The sequence below is a fragment of the Rattus rattus genome, chromosome 3 (genome assembly GCF_011064425.1).
Source record: "Rattus rattus isolate New Zealand chromosome 3, Rrattus_CSIRO_v1, whole genome shotgun sequence".
NCBI lineage: Eukaryota > Metazoa > Chordata > Mammalia > Rodentia > Muridae > Rattus > Rattus rattus.
Window position 1 is genome coordinate 128243832 of NC_046156.1, and position 22936 is coordinate 128266767.

Below are 22936 nucleotides of genomic sequence, written 5' to 3' on the forward strand. Positions count from 1 at the left end.
TGATTCAATTCCATTGATCAATCTGTCTGATTTTATACTGATGTCATGTGTGTTTTTAATTACTATGTTTTTTTCATAAAGCTTAAAATTGTGGATACATCCAGAAGTTCTTTTATTGTACAGGACTGTTTTAGCTTTTCTGGGCTTTTGTCTTTTCATATGAAGTTGGGTACTTTTCTTTTAAGGTCTGTAGAGAATTGTGTTGGAAGTTTGATGGGGATTGCATTGAATATTTAGATTGCTTTTAGTTAGGTGACCATTTTTACTATGCTATTCCTAACAATCAACCCATGAGCATGGAAAATCTTTTGATTTTTGGGTATCTTCTTCAAATCCTTATTCAAAGACTTGAAGTTCTTGTCTTACTAGTCTTCACTGCTTAGTTAGATTTACCCTAAAATATGTTATGTCATATGTGGCTATCGTGAAGGGTTTTGCTCCCCTGATTTCTTTCTCAGCCTCTTTATTGTTTGTATATAGGAGGGCTACAGAGTTGTTGTGGTTGTTGTTGTTGTTGTTGTTGCTGTTGTTGTTGTTGTTGTTAATCTTTTATCCAGCTATTTTGATGCAGGTGTTTCTCAGTTGTAAATGTTTTCTGATGGAATTTTTTAGATCACTGTATAATACTATCATTTTTTTGTGAATAGCTATACTTTGACTTCATCCTTTACAATTTGAATCCTCTTGATTTCCTTTGGTTGTCTTATTGCTCTAGATAGAATTTCTAATACTAGAATAACTAGATATGGAAAGAAGGACCAGCCTTGTCTTGGAACTTTATTTTGACATAAAGCATGTCACCATATTGAACTTTTACTTTTTCAAGTATTTCACGATAATCCAGAATCATCCATTGTTGACATGTATGCCTTTCATTGACTTGAAATGACATTCTTGTGTTGCTACTGATTGTGTAGTAGGTTTCCATATTCTGATTAATTTACAGATATTTTAGTCTAGGCTTCTCCCATGTACTTCTTAATCAGGACAATTTGTATGTATTGTATTAAGTTTATGTGTTCTGGCATGTGCATGTGAAGTCATGGATAGGCAGGAGCTATGTTCGACTACTTCCACCTTATTCTTTGAGTCAACCCTTCTCCTTGAAACTTCAGCTCACTAACTGGAAAAGACAGGCTGTCTAATAATCCCAGCAATCTTCCTGCCCTTCCCAACCTGGTGCCGCAAGGCTGACAAATGATAAAGTTTGGAATAGAGACCAACATTGATTGAACTAAGTGGTTTATAAAAAATTAGAAGAAAAAGAAAGAGGACTCAATGATGGAAGGATGCATTGGAAAGAGAACAAAAGTGTTGATTATGATACATTTGGCAAATCTATAAAAAGAATAGAATAAAGGGAAGTGAGTTATCTAGCATCCATCCGCTTGTATAGTAGATCAAAAACAAAGCAAAACAAAACAACCATTGTATGAGAAAAAGTGTCTTGTCTGTTTAGTGCTAGAGTACAATTTGAGAGTAGAAGAAACAAGTAGACCAGAAAAAATTTAAGTAATGCCACATGAAGTCAATCCATATTCAGACATGCTAGTGTGGGACTTCAGGAAGCTACAGTTATGTAGAGAAGTGTCTCAAGAACTCATCTCCTATCCTAGTGAGTTGCATTGATAAGATACCAGTTCTTAAAACCAATATGTACTGACAAATATTGCAAACAAGACAAAGGTAGACTAGGTACTCCTGTCTCAAGTTAACTCTGGTTGGTTCCCTTTGCTTTTCATGAATTATGGCCTCCCTTTTCAATCCTTTTAGCTTTGCCTGACCCCAGTGCAAAGACTATTTGAGTTCTTTTGCTTTAATGCTGATATTTCCAGAACTTCCTAGATTGACTCAAACTTAGATACTATTGAAAATAGCAAGGGCAATTCCTTTACAGCACTTACTGCTTACCACTCTTCTGAGTGCTGTATGCACTGTAAGGTCTACTGTAAGGAGCAGTAGACCTTAGCTGTATGCTGATGAACTCGTCCTGGCTTCAGTGCTGAGTAGCAAAGCTTCTAAGTTAGAGTTGAATTCGGATTTAGATGTTAATGGAATTCATAGCTGCTGCATCTGTGCCAAAATGTACTACGTGCTTCCTAGCCTTTTATCTATGATTTTCACTGTGGCTCAGAAGCAGGGGAGTGTCATGGTTATTTCATAAATTAACAAAGCATATGGATGTTAAACAGCCTGGTGTTGGACTAATGAAAGCCCAGGTGTCTCTGATTCCAAAGCCCTTTCTGTATCACTATCTGGGGGCCTCCCACATTCTGAACCACTGACCTATCCACATTAGATATCATTTGTTTATTCATTTATTTTGGAGAACTGGGTTTGATGTAGGAACTTCTGAGAGCTAGGCCAGCACTCTAACCACTGAGATACTTCCTTCGCTGACTTTTTACTTTATGTTATGGTAAATGGTCACAGTTCGTTATTGAGGCTGACCTTGAACTTACTATGTATGCTCTTGCCTTGGTCAGTGAGTAGTGGGATTACAGGATAGCACCAGCACTCTCAGTTTGGTATTACATATTCAGAGAGGGAAGAGACAAAAGACGCTGCTAAGTTGAATGTGCTATCACTCTGCACATTAAAAGAAGTGAGTCAGAGAATGAATAGAAAAGATGGTAGTCATTTATGGAAAAATACATTTAAAAATGTATTTATCAGGCTGTGGCAGAGCCTCTAAGTAGACAGCTATATCAGGCTCCTGTCAGCATGTACTTCCTGGCTTCCACAATAGTTTCTGGATTTGGTGGCTGTATGTGGGATGGATCCCTAGGTGGGGTAGTATTTGGATGGCCTTTCCTTCAGTCTCTGCTCCACACCTTGTCACCACATTTCCTCCTGTGAGTATTTTGTTCCCCCTTCTAAGAAGGACTGAAGCAACCACACTTTGGTCTTCCTTCTTCTTGAGCCCCATGTGGTCTGTGAATTTTATCTTGGGTATTCTGAGCTTTTGGTTTAATATCCACTTATCAGTGAGTGCATACCATGTGTGTTCTTTTGTGATTGGGTTACCTCACTCAGAGTGCTTACAACCAACCACTGGACTGAGAATGGGGTCCCCAATGAAGGAGTTAGAGAAAGGACTGAAGGAGCTGAGGGGGTTTGTAACCCCATAGGAGGAACAACAATATCAACCAACCAGAGTTCCCAGGGTTCTCAGGGACTAAACCACCAACCAGAGTACAGCATGGAGCATTCCATGGCTCCAGCAAAATATGAAGCAGAGGATTGCATTGACAGGCATCAATGGGAGGAGAGGCCCTTGGTCCTGTCAAGGGTCAATGCCCCCAGTGCCCAGTGCAGGAGAATGTCAGGGCAGGGAGGCAGGAGGTAGGGAGAGGGTGGGGTGGGGAGCACCATCACAAAAGCAGGGGGAGGAGGGATGGGATAGGAGGTTTTGGGGGAGTGAGAAGGGGTATAAAATTTAAAATATAAATAAAATATTTAATAAAAGAAAATAAAAAATAAGTAGGTCTTGAACTCTCACAGAAGAGTTATTTGTGAGGGTAATTTCTTGAGGAAAAAGTAATTTAGCTATTTAACTAACCAAATTTACATAATCTGTACTAATACTTTCTTTGAGAACCACTAGCGCTGTCCATTTGTCACCAGAAAAACACGTTACTGAGCTGTTACTCAAGGCATTAGTCAGCTGATTCTACGCCAATCCTTTGGGTTTTTGTTTGTCTTTTGTTTTTGTTTTGCTTTGTTTTGTTTTTTAAGTCAGAAAATATATCCAATATATATTCATATTCCATATGTCTTTTATCTCTTCCCTCTCTGAATATGTATTACTTTCAGACTTATCTTTACGTTTATTTCACTTTTTCTTTATCAGTTATTTAGATTATAATTATTTTCAAATCTCTGTGTTCTTAGTTGATACTTTTTTCCCTCTTTTGGGACAACCATTTTTAGTTTATACTCCAGACTTGATTTTGATGCATTTTTTCTTTAAAATTTATTCATTATCCATTTCTATTAAAATAATCAGCCAACTTCTTACTGTTATTATTTCATCTAAACTCCAGCTACCCACAAACTCCATACTTTTATTCAATGAAAGTCAAAGTAACCAATTATTTAAGCATCTGATTCTCAGCTGATCAAAGATTTTAACTTTTGATTGGCAGCCTTGCCACAGCTGAATATTCAGAATTCTTCATTTAAGCCTGCAGAGGGGCCATTGGATCCCTAAATCCTCAGCCTCATTCTGCCTTTCTCCTCCTTCTGAGTTTCTTTTCCTCATTGGCTTTACACAGATCCACAATGGATGTTTCCTCTGTTGACTCTTCTAGCCCCTCCACTGGAAGGTAGTCCTATCTTACAGAAATGCTTTCTTTTCTTTTCCCATGCTCTTCCACTTGTCTCATTGGTCCAATTTTCTCTTCACTAGATTTCTTTTGAATTTCCTTTAATTTGGTCCCTTAATTCATGAACTTACCAAGCTCCATTTTCAAATGTCACTGCTAAGCATTCTCAGTAAATCCCAAAGCTCTTTATTCTGATCTTGTCTCCACTCTGGATGACTGCAGAAATATTAACAACCCTGTCTTCATTTCCATTACATTTTAACCAGCTCACACATCCTAGCCTAGGAGAGTAGACACATGTTACTAGCTTTTTAGATGTATCCGTTATATTAAAACAAACAAACAAACAAACAAATGATCGTACAGTTTAGTTTCTTGAGACCAAGCTATGGATGTTTCAAGGTATAGTTCAGTCTTCTGCATGCCTGTTTCTAGAGATGGGACGGTTGAGAATTAAGTATAACTACATTTGTATGTATTCATGCTATTTTTGTTTCATGTTTTCTCAGTGACTGGAGCATATAATTACTATCATAACCCATTTACATGTGGAAGCAAGCCAGAATTGCCAACTTTTTCTTCATTCTCAGCTACTTTTCTTACTGAATATACACGTGTTTCTAAGTAATATGATTGAATGAATATTATGAATTATCCATTCTTCAAAATAGATTTCATATATAATCTGATGGAGAAATTGCTAGCCAGCTATGACTATTAAGTACTTGAAACATTTTATTTCTATGTGCTTCTTCTTGCATTTGTGTGTGTGTGTGTGTGTGTGTGTGTGTGTGTCTTTGTGTGTGTGTGTATGTGTATTGGGGAAATAAACTCATGTATGATGTTTGCATGTGTATGTGGGATTGCATGTGCACAGTGTGTGGAACTGCATATGTAGGTCTGAAGTTGACTTTCTGTGTCTTTTTTGATGGCTCCTACTTTATTAATTGAAGCAGGGTGTCTTACTTTCACTGAACCTAGATAGAGCTCACCAATTTGTATACTCTAATGAGTTAGGTTGCCTGACCTTCAGAGCTTAGGAGTTAAAGGTAACTACCATATGTGTCCAACCTTTATGTGGGTTCTGTGGAATTTAAACCCTGCTTTGCACGCTTACTTGACAAGTGTTTTATTCACTGAGATATATCCATAACCCTTCCTTTTATGTTTGCAAATATGGTGTTAGACATTTTAAGATGACATATGTAGTTAACACTCTATTTTTAATAGACCATGATAGTTTGTATAAATTATGCTCTAGCCATAGCATAATCCTAAAGATTGATAGTCACAGGAGATTATGTCTCCCTTGTGTTTCATACTGATGAGTGTTGAATATTTTGTCCTTCATCCTTTCATTCAATGACTTCAGTTGATGAAGTAAGCACTGTCTTAGGGTCTATCAGGAAGTAGGCATTTAGGTAATTTTGTATTAACTATGAGATCCTGAAGTGTGGTAATAACTTATTTAGCATTTCCGTTCCTGAATTACTGGACAGAATAAAGCACATGGCCAACACAGCAACAGTATCAAAGGTACCAATGTACAAACAAGATAAGAACACAAGAAAACAGAAGACTACTACAAATGCCAGCTAGACTCTTAGAGGATTTTCTAGAAAAAATTCTTCCCAATTGTTCTCTTTAATACAAATTATCTCTATTGACTGTTCATCTATAGTTCACTCTTTAGATGCTTTACTTTTATAGTATTTTTGCAATACAATAATATTATAATGTAATACAATTATTAGTTTATAATATGGTTTTATCCATATAACTAATTTAAATTATTTTTCTCATTCATGTAAATTGTAGTTATGATTGAGCAAGCCACACATAACTGTTACAGTTCAGTTGATGTGTGTTCCACAACTTAGGAAAGTAAACGTTGATGAGTTGTGAGTCATCCTCTCTACTTACAGATAATTTATTTCTCTTCTTTTTTGTACTATTCTGTTGACTACAGAGGTGAAGTTCCAATCTAGCAGAGACTAGCATAGCAATTAGCACTGTTAGGAGCTGTAATCACCAGAAGAACACAGTGCTTATGAGTGTCCTGGAAACTACCTTGTTCCTGAGATACTGCTGGTGTTAAGGTCACCTGCTTCTGCAAAGTGAAGCCTGTTATTATATTTGCTCAAAATCACCTATGTCTATCTGAAAGGATGGTCAGGAAATCAGAAATTCACAGTGACAGTGTTGAACCTGTGTTTTTTACCATAACATCATGAAAGACTCCTTAAGGTGTAATTATTAAGTCAAATGTGATTGCATCAATTGTAGTCAGGTAGTGTAGGCTTGCCTTATGCCCTAAGAAGTGGGGTCATTCTTAGCATGTAGGATTGTCATGTGTCTAATTGACATCTCACACATATTGTTTGCATATCAAAGCTGGCTATTATGAAAGAGCAATCATGGGTCATATAGCTTCCTGTTCGGATAACATTATCCTTTTCTTTGTTAAAGTGCTTTTGTTATTAGTTATTTCCTATTAACATTTCACTTGGCTTTGAGCCTGTATTCCTTATTCCAGTGAGTCCCTTTTCACTCAATCTCCATGTCACTTTACTTTACTATGAGTTCCCAGTCTTTATAGATAGAAGATTTGATTGCCTCTTCCTGTGCTTAGTATTGAATTTGGTCATCTCTCCATCTGTTTCTCTGCTTTCCTAACATTTGGGCAATGACGCTTTCATCATTATATTTCATTGCTCTATATGTCATTGAATTATGTTTATAGGCACATGACTATGACTATCCAAATTTTAGGTATTTTTTAGGGCAATAACCATTCTCATAATCAAATAAAATGGATGAAAAACAAGATCCATACTAAAATAAACTAATGTATTTTTATCAGCTAAAATCTCTGAAAGACACAAAATACAGGTACAGATTTTTCTTGTTTATGGATGAAGATGTGAAGTTAAGTCCTTAATTAATTATCCTTTGCCTTACAGACAGAAAGTTACAGACCCACGACTTAAAGCACAAGCTGGCCTGTGTCTAATAGTTGTGTTCTGAATCACTGTATATATTTATTGTCCACACTCTGTTCATCTAGTGCACAACTCTTTATTTGAGACACTCATCACAATGTCTATAGTCACATATTTGATTAAAATGTAAATAAGTTCAAATGATATTAAGAAACATGCTTTCATTCAGGAATAACTCATGTTATTCACAAAAGAACTAAAGTACAGAGTGACTTATCTCTCCCCAGTTATGGGGTAGGCTGTCATGGACTTTTGAATGTGGGCTTGAGGTAACCTCTAACCTATTATACCACAACCTTGTGCTTCTTTGTTAGATCTGAATTATTTATATTTTGTATATGGTTTTCACATTATATTTCCCAGTTATCTATATTATTGTACTTTAAAGTTAAACCATGTTTGATGTGGCTTGGTAAAATGTGCAAAGTTGCTAATGGGAAAATCATAATAAAAACAATGATACAAACAAACAGAACAGAGAGCATAAGAATAGGATTACTTACAAGGACATAGTAAATCTTCTTAGAAGAGAAAAGGAAAAGACCTCAAATTTGATGGAAATTTCTTTAGATTACAGTACAGTAGAAATGAAACTTTTTCTGAAACACAATATTCTCTATTAGAAAAGACTACTTGCATGAGGAAAATTTGTTATCACACCTGGATGCTTCTTACAGTAGTGAATCACACCATCCATCAAATTGCATATATACTAAGAATACATAGTAAGGTTTTTGATTGTGAGTCAGCAGCACAATAGAAATCACTTAAGCGGTGTGTAACCTGTCTCTCATTCAAACACCCGTCTCCTTGCCCCATACATTTGGACATTGGCTGGTTAAGCCGAATTCGAATGCTAGCAATGTGCAAAATAAAGAACTAAAACCCAGTTAAGCTGACTTGTCACTAGCGTTCTAGCCTTATCACACCCAACTTTAGATGAGACAGTGAAAACAGTGTGAAAGTAGCCAGAGATTGACTCACTCACTCTTGCTGAGAATGAGGGAGATCACTCTCAATATATTTGCATATGGTTTTAAGACATGCTTACATTTCAATATTGTTTATTCAGTAACTATGGTAAACCTTTGGTTTTCTGTTAAAAAATAAGTGAAAACAGTCCAGTGGTTATGGAGTGTCATATTCTAGAATAGAACACATAATATAAACAATCGCAAACATATTTTGGCAGAAGTGAGTGCTGTTCTTAAGATCATCTTATTTGTTATGAGAATGACTGATGAATTTGCAGAGTTAAATGCCATATGAAAGCTTAGCCCTGGTCTCAGAACTTTAATGTAGCAAAGCCTTGTGGCCAAGTAGCATCAGGAGAAGTCCTTCATTGGGTTGAAAACATAAGGTAAGCTTCTGCATAAGCTTAAAAAACTATTTCGCACAGAACATGTTTTTTTTCTGTCCTCCCTTACTGGGACCTGGAGGGATAAGTATCTGCCTATTTATCTATCTACTGATTTCTGAGGGGTGACCAGACATAACTTTCACAGTACAGTTTAAGGAAAGATGGGTTCTTAGATGGTTGGTTAAGAATCATAATAATCAAGTTTTAATTGTTTTAATTCTGATTTTATTTGATTTCAACCCAGCTTCCATGATAAGTTCCTTTATTCTGTGAAAAATAACACTTGTAAATATTTGAGAACAATGCTTTCTTGAACTTTAATAAATTAACAGTAAGGATACTACAGCATTGTCTACATCGGAGAACTTCCAACATCAGAGTATATTTTCTTTTAAAATACAAATTTGAACTTCTGAGAGAGTTGAGTGGATAATGAGGCTCTTTCTCAAACCCGAGTTTGAACCCTTAAAAGCAGGTGGTAAAGGCACAACCTCTACATGTGACAAGGCATGTGTGCAACACACAATCAATAATACAAAAAATATTAAAATAAAAATTATGACCCTTATTGCAGAGTTGAGGACAAGTACAATGTATCAACTAGCAAAGCATAATAGTAATTCTTATTTAATCTGTCAGATGCTTTGCTCTGGTATAACAATGTTGGAGAATGACAGGCTCATATCTGGCTTATTCTTTTTTTTTAATAAACTCATTTATCGCTTGCTACTAGTAATTGTTCTTCGGTTCTGCATTGCTTTACTGTAAGACAAAGGTAACGGCATAATATCACTGTATTTACATGGGAGTGGTTCAGACATTACATACATATAATAACATTTATATATGGCTACTATATTATAACATTCAAAGTTTCTTTCTTTCTCTTTTTTCTTTTTTCTAGATGATTTTCTTTTTTTTTTTTTTTATTAACTTGAGTATTTCTTATATACATTTCGAGTGTTATTCCCTTTCCCGGTTTCCGGGCAAACATCCCCCTCCCCCTTCCCTTCCTTATGGGTGTTCCCCTCCCAACCCTCCCCCCATTGCCGCCCTCCCCCGACAGTCTAGTTCACTGGGGGTTCAGTCTTAGCAGGACCCAGGGCTTCCCCTTCCACTGGTGCTCTTACTAGGATATTCATTGCTACCTATGAGGTCAGAGTCCAGGGTCAGTCCATGTATAGTCTTTGGGTAGTGGCTTAGTCCCTGGAAGCTCTGGTTGCTTGGCATTGTTGTACATATGGGGTCTCGAGCCCCTTCAAGCTCTTCCAGTTCTTTCTCTGATTCCTTCAATGGGGGTCCTATTCTCAGTTCAGTGGTTTGCTGCTGGCATTCGCCTCTGTATTTGCTGTATTCTGGCTGTGTCTCTCAGGAGCGATCTACACTTCTGCACTTCTTTGCTTCATCCATCTTGTCTAATTGGGTGGCTGTATATATATGGGCCACATGTGGGGCAGGCTCTGAATGGGTGTCCTTCAGTCTCTGTTTTAATCTTTGCCTCTCTCTTCCCTGCCAAGGGTATTCTTGTTCCCTCTTTTTTTAAATTTTCATTAGATATATTTCTTTACTGACATTTCAAATGTTATTCCCCTTCCTGGATTCCTGTCCATAAACCCCATCCCCTCCCCTCTCCTCCCCCATATGGGTATTCCCTCCATACACCCCCCTTATTGCCCCCCCATATTCCTCTGCACTGTGGGTCCTACCTTGGCAGGACCAAGGCCTTCCCCTTCCACTGGTGCCCCAACAAGGCTATTCTCTGCTACATATGCAGTTGGAGCCTTGGGTTAGTCCATGTACAGTCTTTTGGTAGTGCTTTAGTCCCTGGAAGCTCTGGTTGGTTGGCATTGTTGTTTGTATGGTTTGCAAGCTCCTTCAACTCTTTCAGTCCTTCCTCTAATTCTCCCCAAGGGGCCCTGTTCTCAGTTCAGTGGTTTGCTGCTAGCATTGAACTCTGTATTGGACATGCTCTGGATGTGTCTCTCAAAAATCAGAATCAATAGAGAGCTTGCTTGCATCAAATTTTGTAGGATCTTGCTTAAAACTTATTTTTCTGTGGCTCAATAAAGGATTAATATTGATTTTTTTCAAAGAGGTAGTGACTTTCTTCATAGAGTTGCGGGGTTTTGACCCTAAATCCCGCGAAGCTTCACTGTAACATACAACCAGGTCAACTCAAATCTCCGAAGAGGATGTTGCTCTGCCACTGCTGCTTCAAATACCCCTGAACCTACCAGATCACATGGCTCAATGGCAAAGAAGCTCACTCAATGTCCTGAACTGGCTGCCCTTTTGCTCTTCTCTATCCTTCTCAAAACTGGTACCTTAGGGGACTTGTGGGAAGCAACCCAGAGGGAAAATGAAGAGTATTCAGTCTCCTAATTATGAATTGCTCCACGAGATACTGTACCTCATGTGCGGTTGTAAATAGAGAAAGCACAAATTTTTAAAAGGCTCACATGGATATAACACAGGTCACTTTCCATCCTATGTTCTTCGCAGTGACTAGCTACACAGATGGACGCAGTTTCAAAGAGGACTGGGGAGAACAATCTTGCCTCTAACCCAGGGGTCAGAGAGCTGGGAATATCTGACAAACAACACTGAGGATTGATATTATACTAAACAGAACCAGCCTTTAGAACCTCCTAAGGATAGTTTTTTAGGTCTAGACTTTTTGGAATATATCTTAAAATATGTTGATAACTCTGTTGTTTGAATCAAAGCATTGATTCCTTTGTATGAAATATACAAAGTTAGTGAATTCCTACCATTAACTTTTCCTTTCTTTCATGCACTGAATCCTCTTCCACACTATCTTATTTTTAGAGAAAACTAATGGAAGATGAACTCGTGTTCATTAAAGGGTCTGTTCTAAGAATTGTGAGCCTAGGAGCACAGTGGTAAGCCATGGAGAGCAGGAAGAGAGGGTCTCAGGAGGGAAGACTACACTAAAGCACTGGAGATCTAATATACCAAGACTGCTTTAGGAGGCAAACAAAATTGAGTCTGTGGGAAAGATAGTTGGTAGATAGATAAAGCACACTGTTCTTTCTAAATTGACATTGAAGTGTTTTTCCCTTATAGAAGCACAGGGGATATTAGATTTATAAAGGGATGAAATATTTTCCTTATGTTTGATTGAATGTTCTAACATCCTCTAGTTCCATCATCATTGTAAAAATCATTGTGTCCTATATTTGAACATACAGATGTAGCCTAGATAAATATACATGTTAATACATAAAGGTTTGAGTATAGCAAAGGAGGGCAAGGAGTGTTATTAATATGTATCTTATTTTTGTAGGATGATAGTCAATCTATATGGTCTGTTCTTCAAGACATTTGAAGAGAAGAATTAGCCAACAATGCTTGAAGGGGTAGATATGCCTACTGAGGGCCTGAGAGTAGTAGTTTAAGACCATGTAAGTGGGGGGACAAACTGGAAGAAGCACGAAGCTCTGTTTGCTTTCAAAGCTTTGTCTTCTAAACCTGTCTTTTTACTGCCCCCACACTTATCTGTCTGCTTCATTTTATATAGAAAGATTTTATGCAATACAGTCAATTTGGAAGGGTTTTGTCCCATTTGTTTTTCATGTGTGCTGTGTTTAGGACGTAAATGTGATTATGGTTGCTTCATTGTTAACCTGTTTATATTCCTTTAAGAATTTGTGATCTCATCCTTGTTTCTGATACTGTCAACTTTCCTAAGGGTGTATCTCACTGTGCAATATTTTTTCATTATATTTTAAATATTTTATCTGTTCTTTCAAAACAAGAAGCATGCAAACAAAGAAACAATATTCTCATTCAAGTAACTTCATTTTTATTGGCTACTTCCTTTACAAACACACACACACACACACACACACACACACACACACACACACACTTGTTTATGTGAGTGTATCCTTGCTCATCTGTACGTGCACTGTATATGTGCCCATAGATATCAGAAAAGGACTACACTTCCCCTGGAACTGGAGATACAGAAGGTTGTGGGCTACCATGTGTGTGCTCGGAACCAAACCCTAGCTGCTTTTAACCACTGAGTTACCTCTCTTATACCCATAAATGGTTTATAATACCCCTCCCCCAATTCCAGTATATTTTCCTCAGTTTTTCTCTCATTCTTTGATTGTGGTTAATTGGTTGTTAGATTTTCATGTTGAACCACTGCATTAAATATTTTTCTTGTTCAGTTTATCTTTGTAGAATATTTCTGCCCTTTTGGGGACATTTTCTTAAATTTTATTTTTATTTTAATAGCTATTTATTGTTCCTTAATATTAAATGCTCTTGTTTTATGTAGGCAAAAATATTTTAAAGTATTATTAATTTTAATTTTCTTATAAAGTACATTGGACTTATTTTTTAATTTTTCCACTTGCTTATGTTTTCCCTCATCTCCCATATATAGTTATCATACTATGTTAATTAATTATTGATTACTTTTATAATTAGAAGTGAGGGAATTCCCTGGCCCAAACTACATGTCTCAGTGATTATTGTAGACTTAGCACCATTGTTCCGAAACAACAGAGTTCCACTTAGTTTTACACTTTGACTATCTTATCTACACACACATAAACACACACACACACACAGAAAATGTTTGAATGACTTTCTTAAACTACCTGTGCGATGGTTTTATTTGTAAGTTAATTAGGAAACAGTGATTTTATTTAAAAACAAAATCTTCAAAAGAGAAAATGGCAATAAAAATCCCTGGAAACTCTATAATTTTGGACAGAATTAATCATCCATTTCTTTATTATGACAACAAATCTGTTATCAAGGACCATAAATGTCATGGGGAGAGCTGCCCTTTCGTATTTGAGGAGGACCATTTTGTTTGGCTTGTTTATTATGGTTCAGTTGTTGTGAGTGTTGCTGGATAAGGATTTCTCTTTTGAGACTTGCTTTTAGTCTACTCTTTCCTACTCATTTCCTAACCTATACTATTCACAAACAATGATCTTCTAATTTTAAATGTAGTATTCCTGTATGTGTATATTATTACTCTATTCAGATCTGGCCCCATTCCAGCCAAAACTTCCATTTTCAGTGACAATAAAATGTATGCTTTCATCCAAGTAGTTGTAACTAGTGTATCTGGAATATATCCCCTAAATTTTCCACCAGTTGTATCCACATGACATGACATGCCTTCACCTGTTGGATCACACAAGGTGGTCTAGCAGTCTTCACTGAATAATGTTCCCAGCTCCCTGCTAGGGTTTTATCTCCTTTGCTCTCTGCCTAGATAAACACCTGGTTTATCTGAATCTGCTCCATGTCAGTCATGTACTAGACTGTTCTTGTGTATAGAAATGTAAAATAAAGTCTTTGAACCCCAGATCTCCTAAAAAAAGCCCTGCATTTATATCTCCCAGCTAATTTTGTGACATATGTTCAGATTTTCTACTTTTGTCTAATAGCACAGCACTCAATATTTTTTCCACACAGATAGCAAAACGGATGTGCAGTTAATGAAATCTGTCATTTGGAAGCTGGGCTTCCCTGGCACAACCCACTAAGAACTTGTAGCATTTTCAAGATAATGACTCATCTCAGCACTATTCTGCCTTTTCAGAGTGGCATATAAAACTCTGGTGTGTCTGATGAGCATGCCTATCGAGTGAAACAACCTTGGAGTAAGTGTCCTAAAGATTCCTGATGACTGTGCTACAGTCTCTCTTGTTCTTCTGAACAGAAAGACTTATAGGATAAGAGCAGAGTTGCTAGAATTATGTCATGTTCTCAGTCATGACCAGAAGATCTTGGATACAGTCAAGTGTTGGTAGTTAAGTTTTTGAAACAGAATCGTCAATGATTTTTGAGGGCAACACTTGATTAGTCTCATTTGTATATGAAATTTAAATACTGATAGAACTCTAAGTTTATATAATTACATTAGAGAGAAAAAATTCATGGAGAATTAGAGAATTTCATGGAGGATTAAAGACAAGTAATGGTCTAAGTATAGGATAAGGTAAGCAGAACTAAGTGTAGTTTCCGTATGAACATAGATGAGTAACATAGTCTTGTAACTCCATTAGTGGGCAGAGTTCAGAATACAATATCTAAATTGAGATATGAATGAGACATAGGCTATGCAGGGGCTTGGTATTTCACTAATTGATAAAAGACGGCTGGGAGGGTAGCTATAGTTAAAGGAGCAAAATGGAAGAGGAGGAGGAGGAGGAAGGAGAAGAAGAGAGAGGTGGGAGGAGGGAGAGACAGCCGAGGAGGGGACTACATAATCCAGGCATTTAATTGAACAAAATATGTTTTATGCAGAAAATCCATGAAACATTTTGAAAAATAGAAACATAGCATAACTAAGTAAGAATGACAGTCTGAATGGTAAAATTTTAAATTTGAGATAATAGATAAGTTAGTAAGAGATAATAATATACTGACTCATAATTAACTGATTTTCTTCATTCTAAGTAACAGGATTCCTCATGCAACTGGGAGACTAGTGTGATTATAGTTTAGTGTGGTATTTGTGTGTATGTTTTGTGTGTGTGTGTGTGTGTGTGTGTGTGAGAGAGAGAGAGAGAGAGAGAGAGAGAGAGAGAGAGAGAGAGAGAGAAGAGGAGAGAGAGAGAACAAACTTTGGCTGCTGTATGGAAAATGGGAAATGGATTATAGAAACTCTACTGAGGCAGGTTTTAAGAAGAATGCACTTATCTCCGCGAGATATTAGAAATTGGCAGTGAAGACATAGAAAATGTGGTGTTATTCAGCAACTGATTTGACATAATGGATAAAGAAAGTTACACCGGAAACAATTCTAAATGGAGTTGTATGTGTCTGTGTCACTGAATAAAAGAGGACTGCATGGGGCAAAAGGGTTACATTTGAGAAACCTTACTCAAAAATCATTCAAATGAAAATATTCAGTAGGCTGTAAGAAAAATACTTTTAGAAATATTTGTCCTAGATATATAGATTTGAAATGTGTTTGCATGTGAGTAGGAAAAGAAACTACAGAGCTTATGATATCTTTCAGTAAGGAACTGTAGAACCAAAGGGAGATGGCAAGGAACAAAAAGAAGAAGATGGAGAGGAGGGGAAGGCACTCAGACTGAAAGGAGGGGAGACACTGGAGGTGGAAGGATCAGAAGTTTATGTCCTCCATGAAACTGTGAAGACAGATTATGCCTTTGGAAGAGAAGCATGTGAGCACTGACTTTATCTCCAGCCTTTTCAGAGGAAACCATAAACCAAGATAGATGGAGTAATAGATTAATTTTGAAAAAAGTTAAGATTTTATGGCATGAATTACAGTAAAAGAGAAATCAGATAAGCTATGTCCCATGAAATCTCTAAGATTCATAATTCCTTTGCGTGGTGGTTGTAGCATCCACCATATCTTTTCTCTCTGCTGAAAAGACGATAAGCTAGAGCAATGAATTGTGTCATTAAATCTATGCATTATTTTCAACTGACAGCTAAGTGTTAAGAAAACGGCCAATCTCATTTCTCTGTACAAACTTTAACTTCTGCACTTGAAGTTGATCAGTGTCTACAAATGTTCTACAGCCTGAAAGAGGAATAAAATAACAAAGATCTTGCATCTGTAATTAATGAGCAGTATTCTTTCCTTGTAAATGCTTTCTGAAATGAGAAAATATAATGCCTGCAAAGGCAGCAAACAGTACTAAGTTAAAAAGTATAAATGATGATCTGCGTTCTACCTCTGGGATCCTCATAGTAAAAGGGAACTGACTTCTGCAAGTTATATTTTGTGACCTCATGCTGTACATGCCCACCCCTCTCCAACTCAGTATAGTAAGGGTAGAACTTAAAGCATAAAATAAAAACAAATGTTACCATAAACTCTTTTTCTTCATACACTAGAGGAAAGTGTCTGTTTAGAAATGTTCCCTAGATTTCTGAGACAAACTGAGAGGACGTTCACTACTTTGAGGCACTTGCTTGATAAGCATCAGCCCACAATGGGTCCCTTTATTTAAATTGTTCTGAGGTATAATTCCTATTTTCTCTAAAGCTCACCCTCTAGAATTTCAGCCCAAATCGCCATAGATCCTGTACTTTTATAGCCCAGCCCACCTTTACATGCCATTTGGGTTCTCTTTCTCTCTGACCCACGCTTTTGTGCAGTTGTGATTCAACAGAATTACGGCTCGAGCGGTGAAAGAGGTACTTCACCCTAATTAGTTTCACAGGTGCCTGTCTTTTAAAATAGAAATAGTTTCTAGACTGTCTCCTGAAGAATGTTTGTGGCTCATTCGTCCTTCAATAGATGGACTCACTTCTGAGTCAGGGTTTCCCCCAAAGAGTCTCTCTGGTGTGAAACATGCTGTTACAACTTTTGATCCACAATTGACTCAAAATTATCAACTTATTCCATGTTAGATTAAGCTCTGTACTCCCCGCTCTCCAGTGAAGCACACGGATTCTTCCTTATTGGTTCTGCACACTTGTTTTTCCTCAGGTTGCCACTAAAGATAAGTAGCCCTCCTGGCAGGCAGTATGTATGTGTCAGCTTTTAGAGAACTGTATTCTTTATGACGCTGGGATGAGGATAAAGCACTTACAGACAACGGATTTGTGTTTGACACTTTCTGAGACCATAAGCAATCGCAAGTTGCTAGTACTCTCGCGGGGTCTATATAAAGTCAAGGTGGTCTCCCTGCAGCTCCAGCCCAACAGACAGGAGTTTGATTCCTATTGCACAGGCCAAAGTAAAAGTCTGGCTCGCTCTGATTTCTCCTTTGCACAAACTCTGAGCACTTTCATTGGAGCGTTATTTCTCAGAAATGTTTAGCTGCCCCCTTCCTTCTCTCCAATCACTTTCTTTCACAGTAAGACTTTCAGTTTATTTGTTCATTTTCCACTTTTACCAACACTGAAGGACTTGTGAAGCTCACTGAGCTCCTGTCTTCTCATTCCTCAAATCTAAGTGTATCAAAATCAAATTCCTTTTGTCTCTACATTTAACATACAACCATTTTGTACTAGCCTACCTATTGCTTTTCAAATATATTATTATTATTATTATTATTATTATTATTATTATTAGTAGTAGTAGTAGTAGTAGTAGTAATAGTAGTAGTAGTAGTAGTAGTTTTGTTACTATTTCTCAAATTACCTGTTTGTGCATGTGAGTGCAGGCGCCCATGAAAGCTAGAGGCATCCAGTACCTCTGGAACTGGTGTTAAAGGCAGCTATGAGGTGATGAACATAGAGTTGGATCCAAACTCCATTTCTCTGTAAGCAAAATATTTGCTTTCAAATGTAGAGTCATCTCTCCAGTCCCTTAATTTACTGATTTTAAGTAAATATTGTAACTCTCTCCTGCTTTGTGAAACTGACGCTTTGAAAACAGCTAGCTAATGAACTAATAGCAAACATGTGTAAGAAGACCCTGCAGTGCATCTCACCTATTAGCTAAACTTGAGGTGTGCGTGGCTTAATGTAATACAAGTATGGGGCAGGAGAGTGCCTCCACTGCTGAAAAGCATGCTTCACCATCAGGAAGACTTGAGGTTGGATTCCCAGCACCTGCATTAAAAGCCATGAACATCTCTAACTTTACAGTGGGCAATAGGACAAGATTGGGTGAGCCTTGGAACTCATCAGTGAGGGCCATCTTCAGCTGCAGTTCCTGTCTCAAAGGACAAATTTAAGAGTGATTGAAGACTCTCGTCCCCATGTACATATGCATGTGCATTAGCATCAAATGCACGTGCTTACACTTCTGCAACTATATATGTGTGCCAACAACTTGTACTAACACACACATACACACATGTACACACGCAAAGTGAAAGAGATGTGAGAAAGCTGCTTGGGAACGAGGCATGCTGCACGGAGCCAGCTCCTCGACCTCTCCTTCTAGGCATTCGTAGGAGTGATGCAGCCTGCCAGTAAGATGAAAGGCCACTCATGAATTTAAGACAAATTTCTCAGGAACGCATGGTATCTTACTTTAGTTTGATGCTAAAGATTAGGATTAGTTTGTGATATTAGTAAAAAAATTTTTGTATTTTTTTGTACCAAGACTCATGGAAGAAATCTATATAAATTTTGTATCAGGATCTTGAATACTCAGACTTGGAAGTGTGTGTGTGTGTGTGTGTGTGTGTGTGTTTAGGGGTTTATACATATGTACATGTGTGCTTTTGCATATGATATGACACAGAGATGTTACTATTCAAAGATTGTTTTACCATGTGCAGAGCCCTGCAATAAAGTCACTTCTCCTCTTTTATAATTATGGTATTTAAAAAAACATGACTGTTCACAACCCATTTGCTTCCCATGCAGAGAACTGGACATACACTAGAATTTGAAAGACATCGATTTGTGTGACTCACTGACAAATTCATCGTGCATCCTTTCCTACTGTCCTTCCCGCTACATTTCTGTTCTTACAAAGACTTTATCATAAGGCATGCCTTTGCACTGGGCACATTTTTAAACCACTAACTCTGACTGTTTTGGACATGAAAGGCAGCGTGCTTTATGAGTGAGGCTGCAAATATATTTGCTATCATTATGGATTGAAATCATTTGTAACTGTTCCCCTTTCGTGGAACTGGAGGGCAAATCCAGAGAAACTATGTTTTAAAAAGGAGTATTGAAATTTCCCCTTCCCTCATTTTTATCTAATGTCCAAGTAAATGAAAGACAGTTTGCTGGGCATCACCACAACACACTTAAGACTTATAAGTATTCTTCGGGAAAAAATACCAGAAGAAAACAGTTCAGATATTGATTATCAAAATGACTGCATACATTTCACCTTGTAGATCGACTTTAGTTGCATCCACTGCTAGCATACAGATTTTTTTTCCTGTTTATTGACCAGTACTGCTGCGCCAATAAAATAAAGTTACCTCTCATTTTACACTAAAATTCATCCCTTTTTCAGCAAGAACAATACTTCCTCTCTTTTTATTAGATTAGCTTATTTATAAAAGGGATAGTAAATCATGTAAAATCTGTGGCCTATTACCTTATTTATAAAGAGGATGTCAAATCATGTAAAATCTGTGGCCTAATGGTTTTAACCAACTCTTTATACACATAAATTACTAGTGGAAGAAATCATCTGTATTTCTACACCAAATTTAGTTGGCAGACGGCACAACTGCTTAGGACTTAGAGGGCGATCCCGTCTTCTGTGCACTATTGTGAATTTCTGCCGCCTGCAAGTCATCAGCCTTACTCAGTCTTTCATAGACGTGAGTCACTGAGTCTCTCCTAAAAGCTCACCTTTCCCAGTGGGACATTACTGGTGACATGACCTATATCTTCCAGTTCAGTGATGAGTTCCAAAACTCACTGATCGATGGTAGTTTTCAAAATACAGAAAGGGATGAGAGATCGTGAAGGTCTTCGTCAACTGAGTTAGACTGTAAAAGATGGAGGCGGTGTCACCAGCCCCATTGCTCATTCAGGCAAGAAGATACGACTTGGAACGTCTCACTGAACTTCTCTCAGCTGCCAGTCCTGCAGTCTGTTGCAATTTTTCGTTAGTAATCTTGTGGAATTTTTCCACATGAATTGTGGAAGCAAACTGTATTTTGATAGCTTAAATGGTGAAATTGTTTTAAACCAATGCAGATATTTGGAACAAAAATCAGCTACAAACCCTGTCCTGTGAGATGCCATGGAAGGCATGTTTTAGTGTTTTAGTTTTCAGAAGACATTCATGACATCAGGGAAGAATCGTCCAGTCCTACTATATTTCCCATTGCTTTTCACAGAGAGAAATGAAAGATTTCATTTGTAAGACTTGTTGTTTATATTACACTTCCTCTAATATACCCAAATACCATGAAACGTGCCAGTGGTCCAGGACCCATCATGTGTCTATTTTGGTTCTAAGCCTATGACCTAAAACAACGGAAACACAACACTTACTAAGAACTGAAAACTATCATGGCCTATGAGCTGGATTTGTAACCTGAAATGGCTTTTTAACATATTGTTGTTTATTCTCCAATAGTTTAATACGTGAAAAATGCTTTACAACTGTATTCATGCTCTATTTAGTCCTTCCGATTTCAGCCTTGGTCAGAGACTTTTATTTTGTTTTTGTTTATTTTAGACTTTATCGTTTCGCAGTGGTTAAATGCAGTGACCCATGTGTAAAAGTTTAGAACAAGTGACTCAGAGTGCGCAGCCCTAACTGGGACTTCCACTCCACCCTCAGAAAGGCTCGGGAACATCTAGACATAGAGTTCACATGGAGTCCAAGAGCTGGAAAGGGGAATGAATGCTGTGAAATGTGATGTCTGTTGGAGGCCATTGCCCATCTGCTTAGTGGCATCAACGTTACTGACAGAGACATTACTGACAGAGACATTACTATAGACCAGTGACTTCAAGATAAAACGAGTTTGATATGACCCAGATCATCTCCGACACTGACAGATTTTGCCATAGTGTTTACTCACTTGTGCAGTGTCACAGAGTGGATCGTTTTTGTTTAAATTGTCATTTTAAAGTTTCTTAAGTGAAAGGCATTTTGTGTTTCCTCATCTTAAATATTCTCTAACGCTAATCAGATTTCTCCCTGGCTCATGTTTCTATCTTGTCTGCAAACTTTCTCCCCTTCCCCTCACTCCTGCTATCTGACCCTCACTTAAGCATTCTCAGATTTTAAGTCACAGATGATGCAATAAAAAAATGTAAAAATGAGAAGGGAGAGTTTCCCTACTGAAATCAGAGGGGTGATGTTGGTAAATTATGTAATTTTCAGAGTTTAAGTAAGAACTCCCTCTTCTTCAAATAAACAAAACCAAGAAAAGACAAAAATCAGGGAACCAACCAACCAAGCTCGGCCCCATTACCATTAGCTTATGTTGGATTCGGAGGCTTTCCACATTGCTGGGGTCTGGAGGGTGGATTCGCGTTTCTAAACTCTTTGCCCTCTGGTTAGTGTGTGAGCCTTAAACAACTTCAAAGCCGCTGTGATTGTTTTGTGTTTATAAAAATATTGCATCTGAAAGAAATTCCTTTCAATGATCTCTGCTCTGAAAAAGGCTGCATATACACCACATTAAAAATATCCTTTTGTCTCTTACATGTATTCTGCATATAGGGTGAAGGAAACCTTTTCTTTTGAACCCTTTATAGGTTAACAGGAACTCTTTGTCTTTGCTTTACTTTGTTTAGATTATGCAATAGAAACACCTAAAATTTCCTTAATGTACATTCAATGCCCAAAACAATATTCTTAGCAAATATAAATTATTTACTATACCTATCATATTGTATATTGGGATTCTAGACAAATTCCATGTTTTCCCTCTTTAACCTATTAATACATGTCATTTCTAGAACCCACTAACGGCAATTTTACTCTGTGAATCTATTCTTAAGCACGGGTACATTTACACTATGATCTTGACTATGGAATCTGCAGACCTCCACATGGCCTTACACATAGCCCCTACCTGCAAAACATCTATGAACTTCCATTCTAACACTTATATCATGACAGTGGTTATGTCATTGTTTTTAGAATTCTACGTGAACAATAGCAGAATTTGCATATAATAGCATTGCTTATTAATTCTTTGTTGTTCTTAAACAACTCTTCAAAGGCATCCATTAGTAAGCAGTAAAGAATTAAATACAGTGCATGGTATATGTCCACAGTGATGGAGAATACTCTCGGGAGGCAGCGATGAGATGACAACTGTTAAAAAATGGTAGGCCCTTTCCTCGGTAAAGAGAAAATTGCTTCTTGTGTGTTAAAATGGACTCACTGTAGATGTCGGAAACTGTGAACAGGAGAACCTTTCTGCAGTATATGTGCCCAATCCCCTGAGAAGGAATTCATTTTCACCCTCATAGAAATATGCAAAGGTCTTTTTGATGGGAATAGTGAAAGCTTGCCACTAGGGAGGAGAGAAAGTCAGCTTATGGAAATCCAATTTCTAATTAATAGGTATGAGGTCAAAAGAAGTTATGGTAGCTTTAATTATAGCAGAGGCTTCGAAAAATTACCAGTTTCTAAATAAATCAAAATAACTAGAGAGTAATTTTTCTAGTGTGAAGCACCTATGTGTTTGATAAGGCCTATTAGTAATGAGCTTCTGTAAACATCTCTAAGATTTTCTACAAATGACATTAATGGTGTCATTTTTTATACTTGCACGTGAATGTATTACCTTATATGTTTATATAAAAACAATGGTGTCTAGAAATATTACTGTTTGAAACTTAAATATTGTGTATTCCTCTGGCACTGT

At 37.3% G+C, this 22936-nt stretch overlaps 1 protein-coding gene across 4 annotated transcripts in view; it reads left to right on the forward strand.

Moving 5' to 3' along the window:
- Nlgn1 (neuroligin 1) overlaps positions 1 to 22936 on the forward strand; it is an 858670-nt gene that overhangs the window by 123450 nt on the left and 712284 nt on the right. The window lies entirely within an intron of this gene.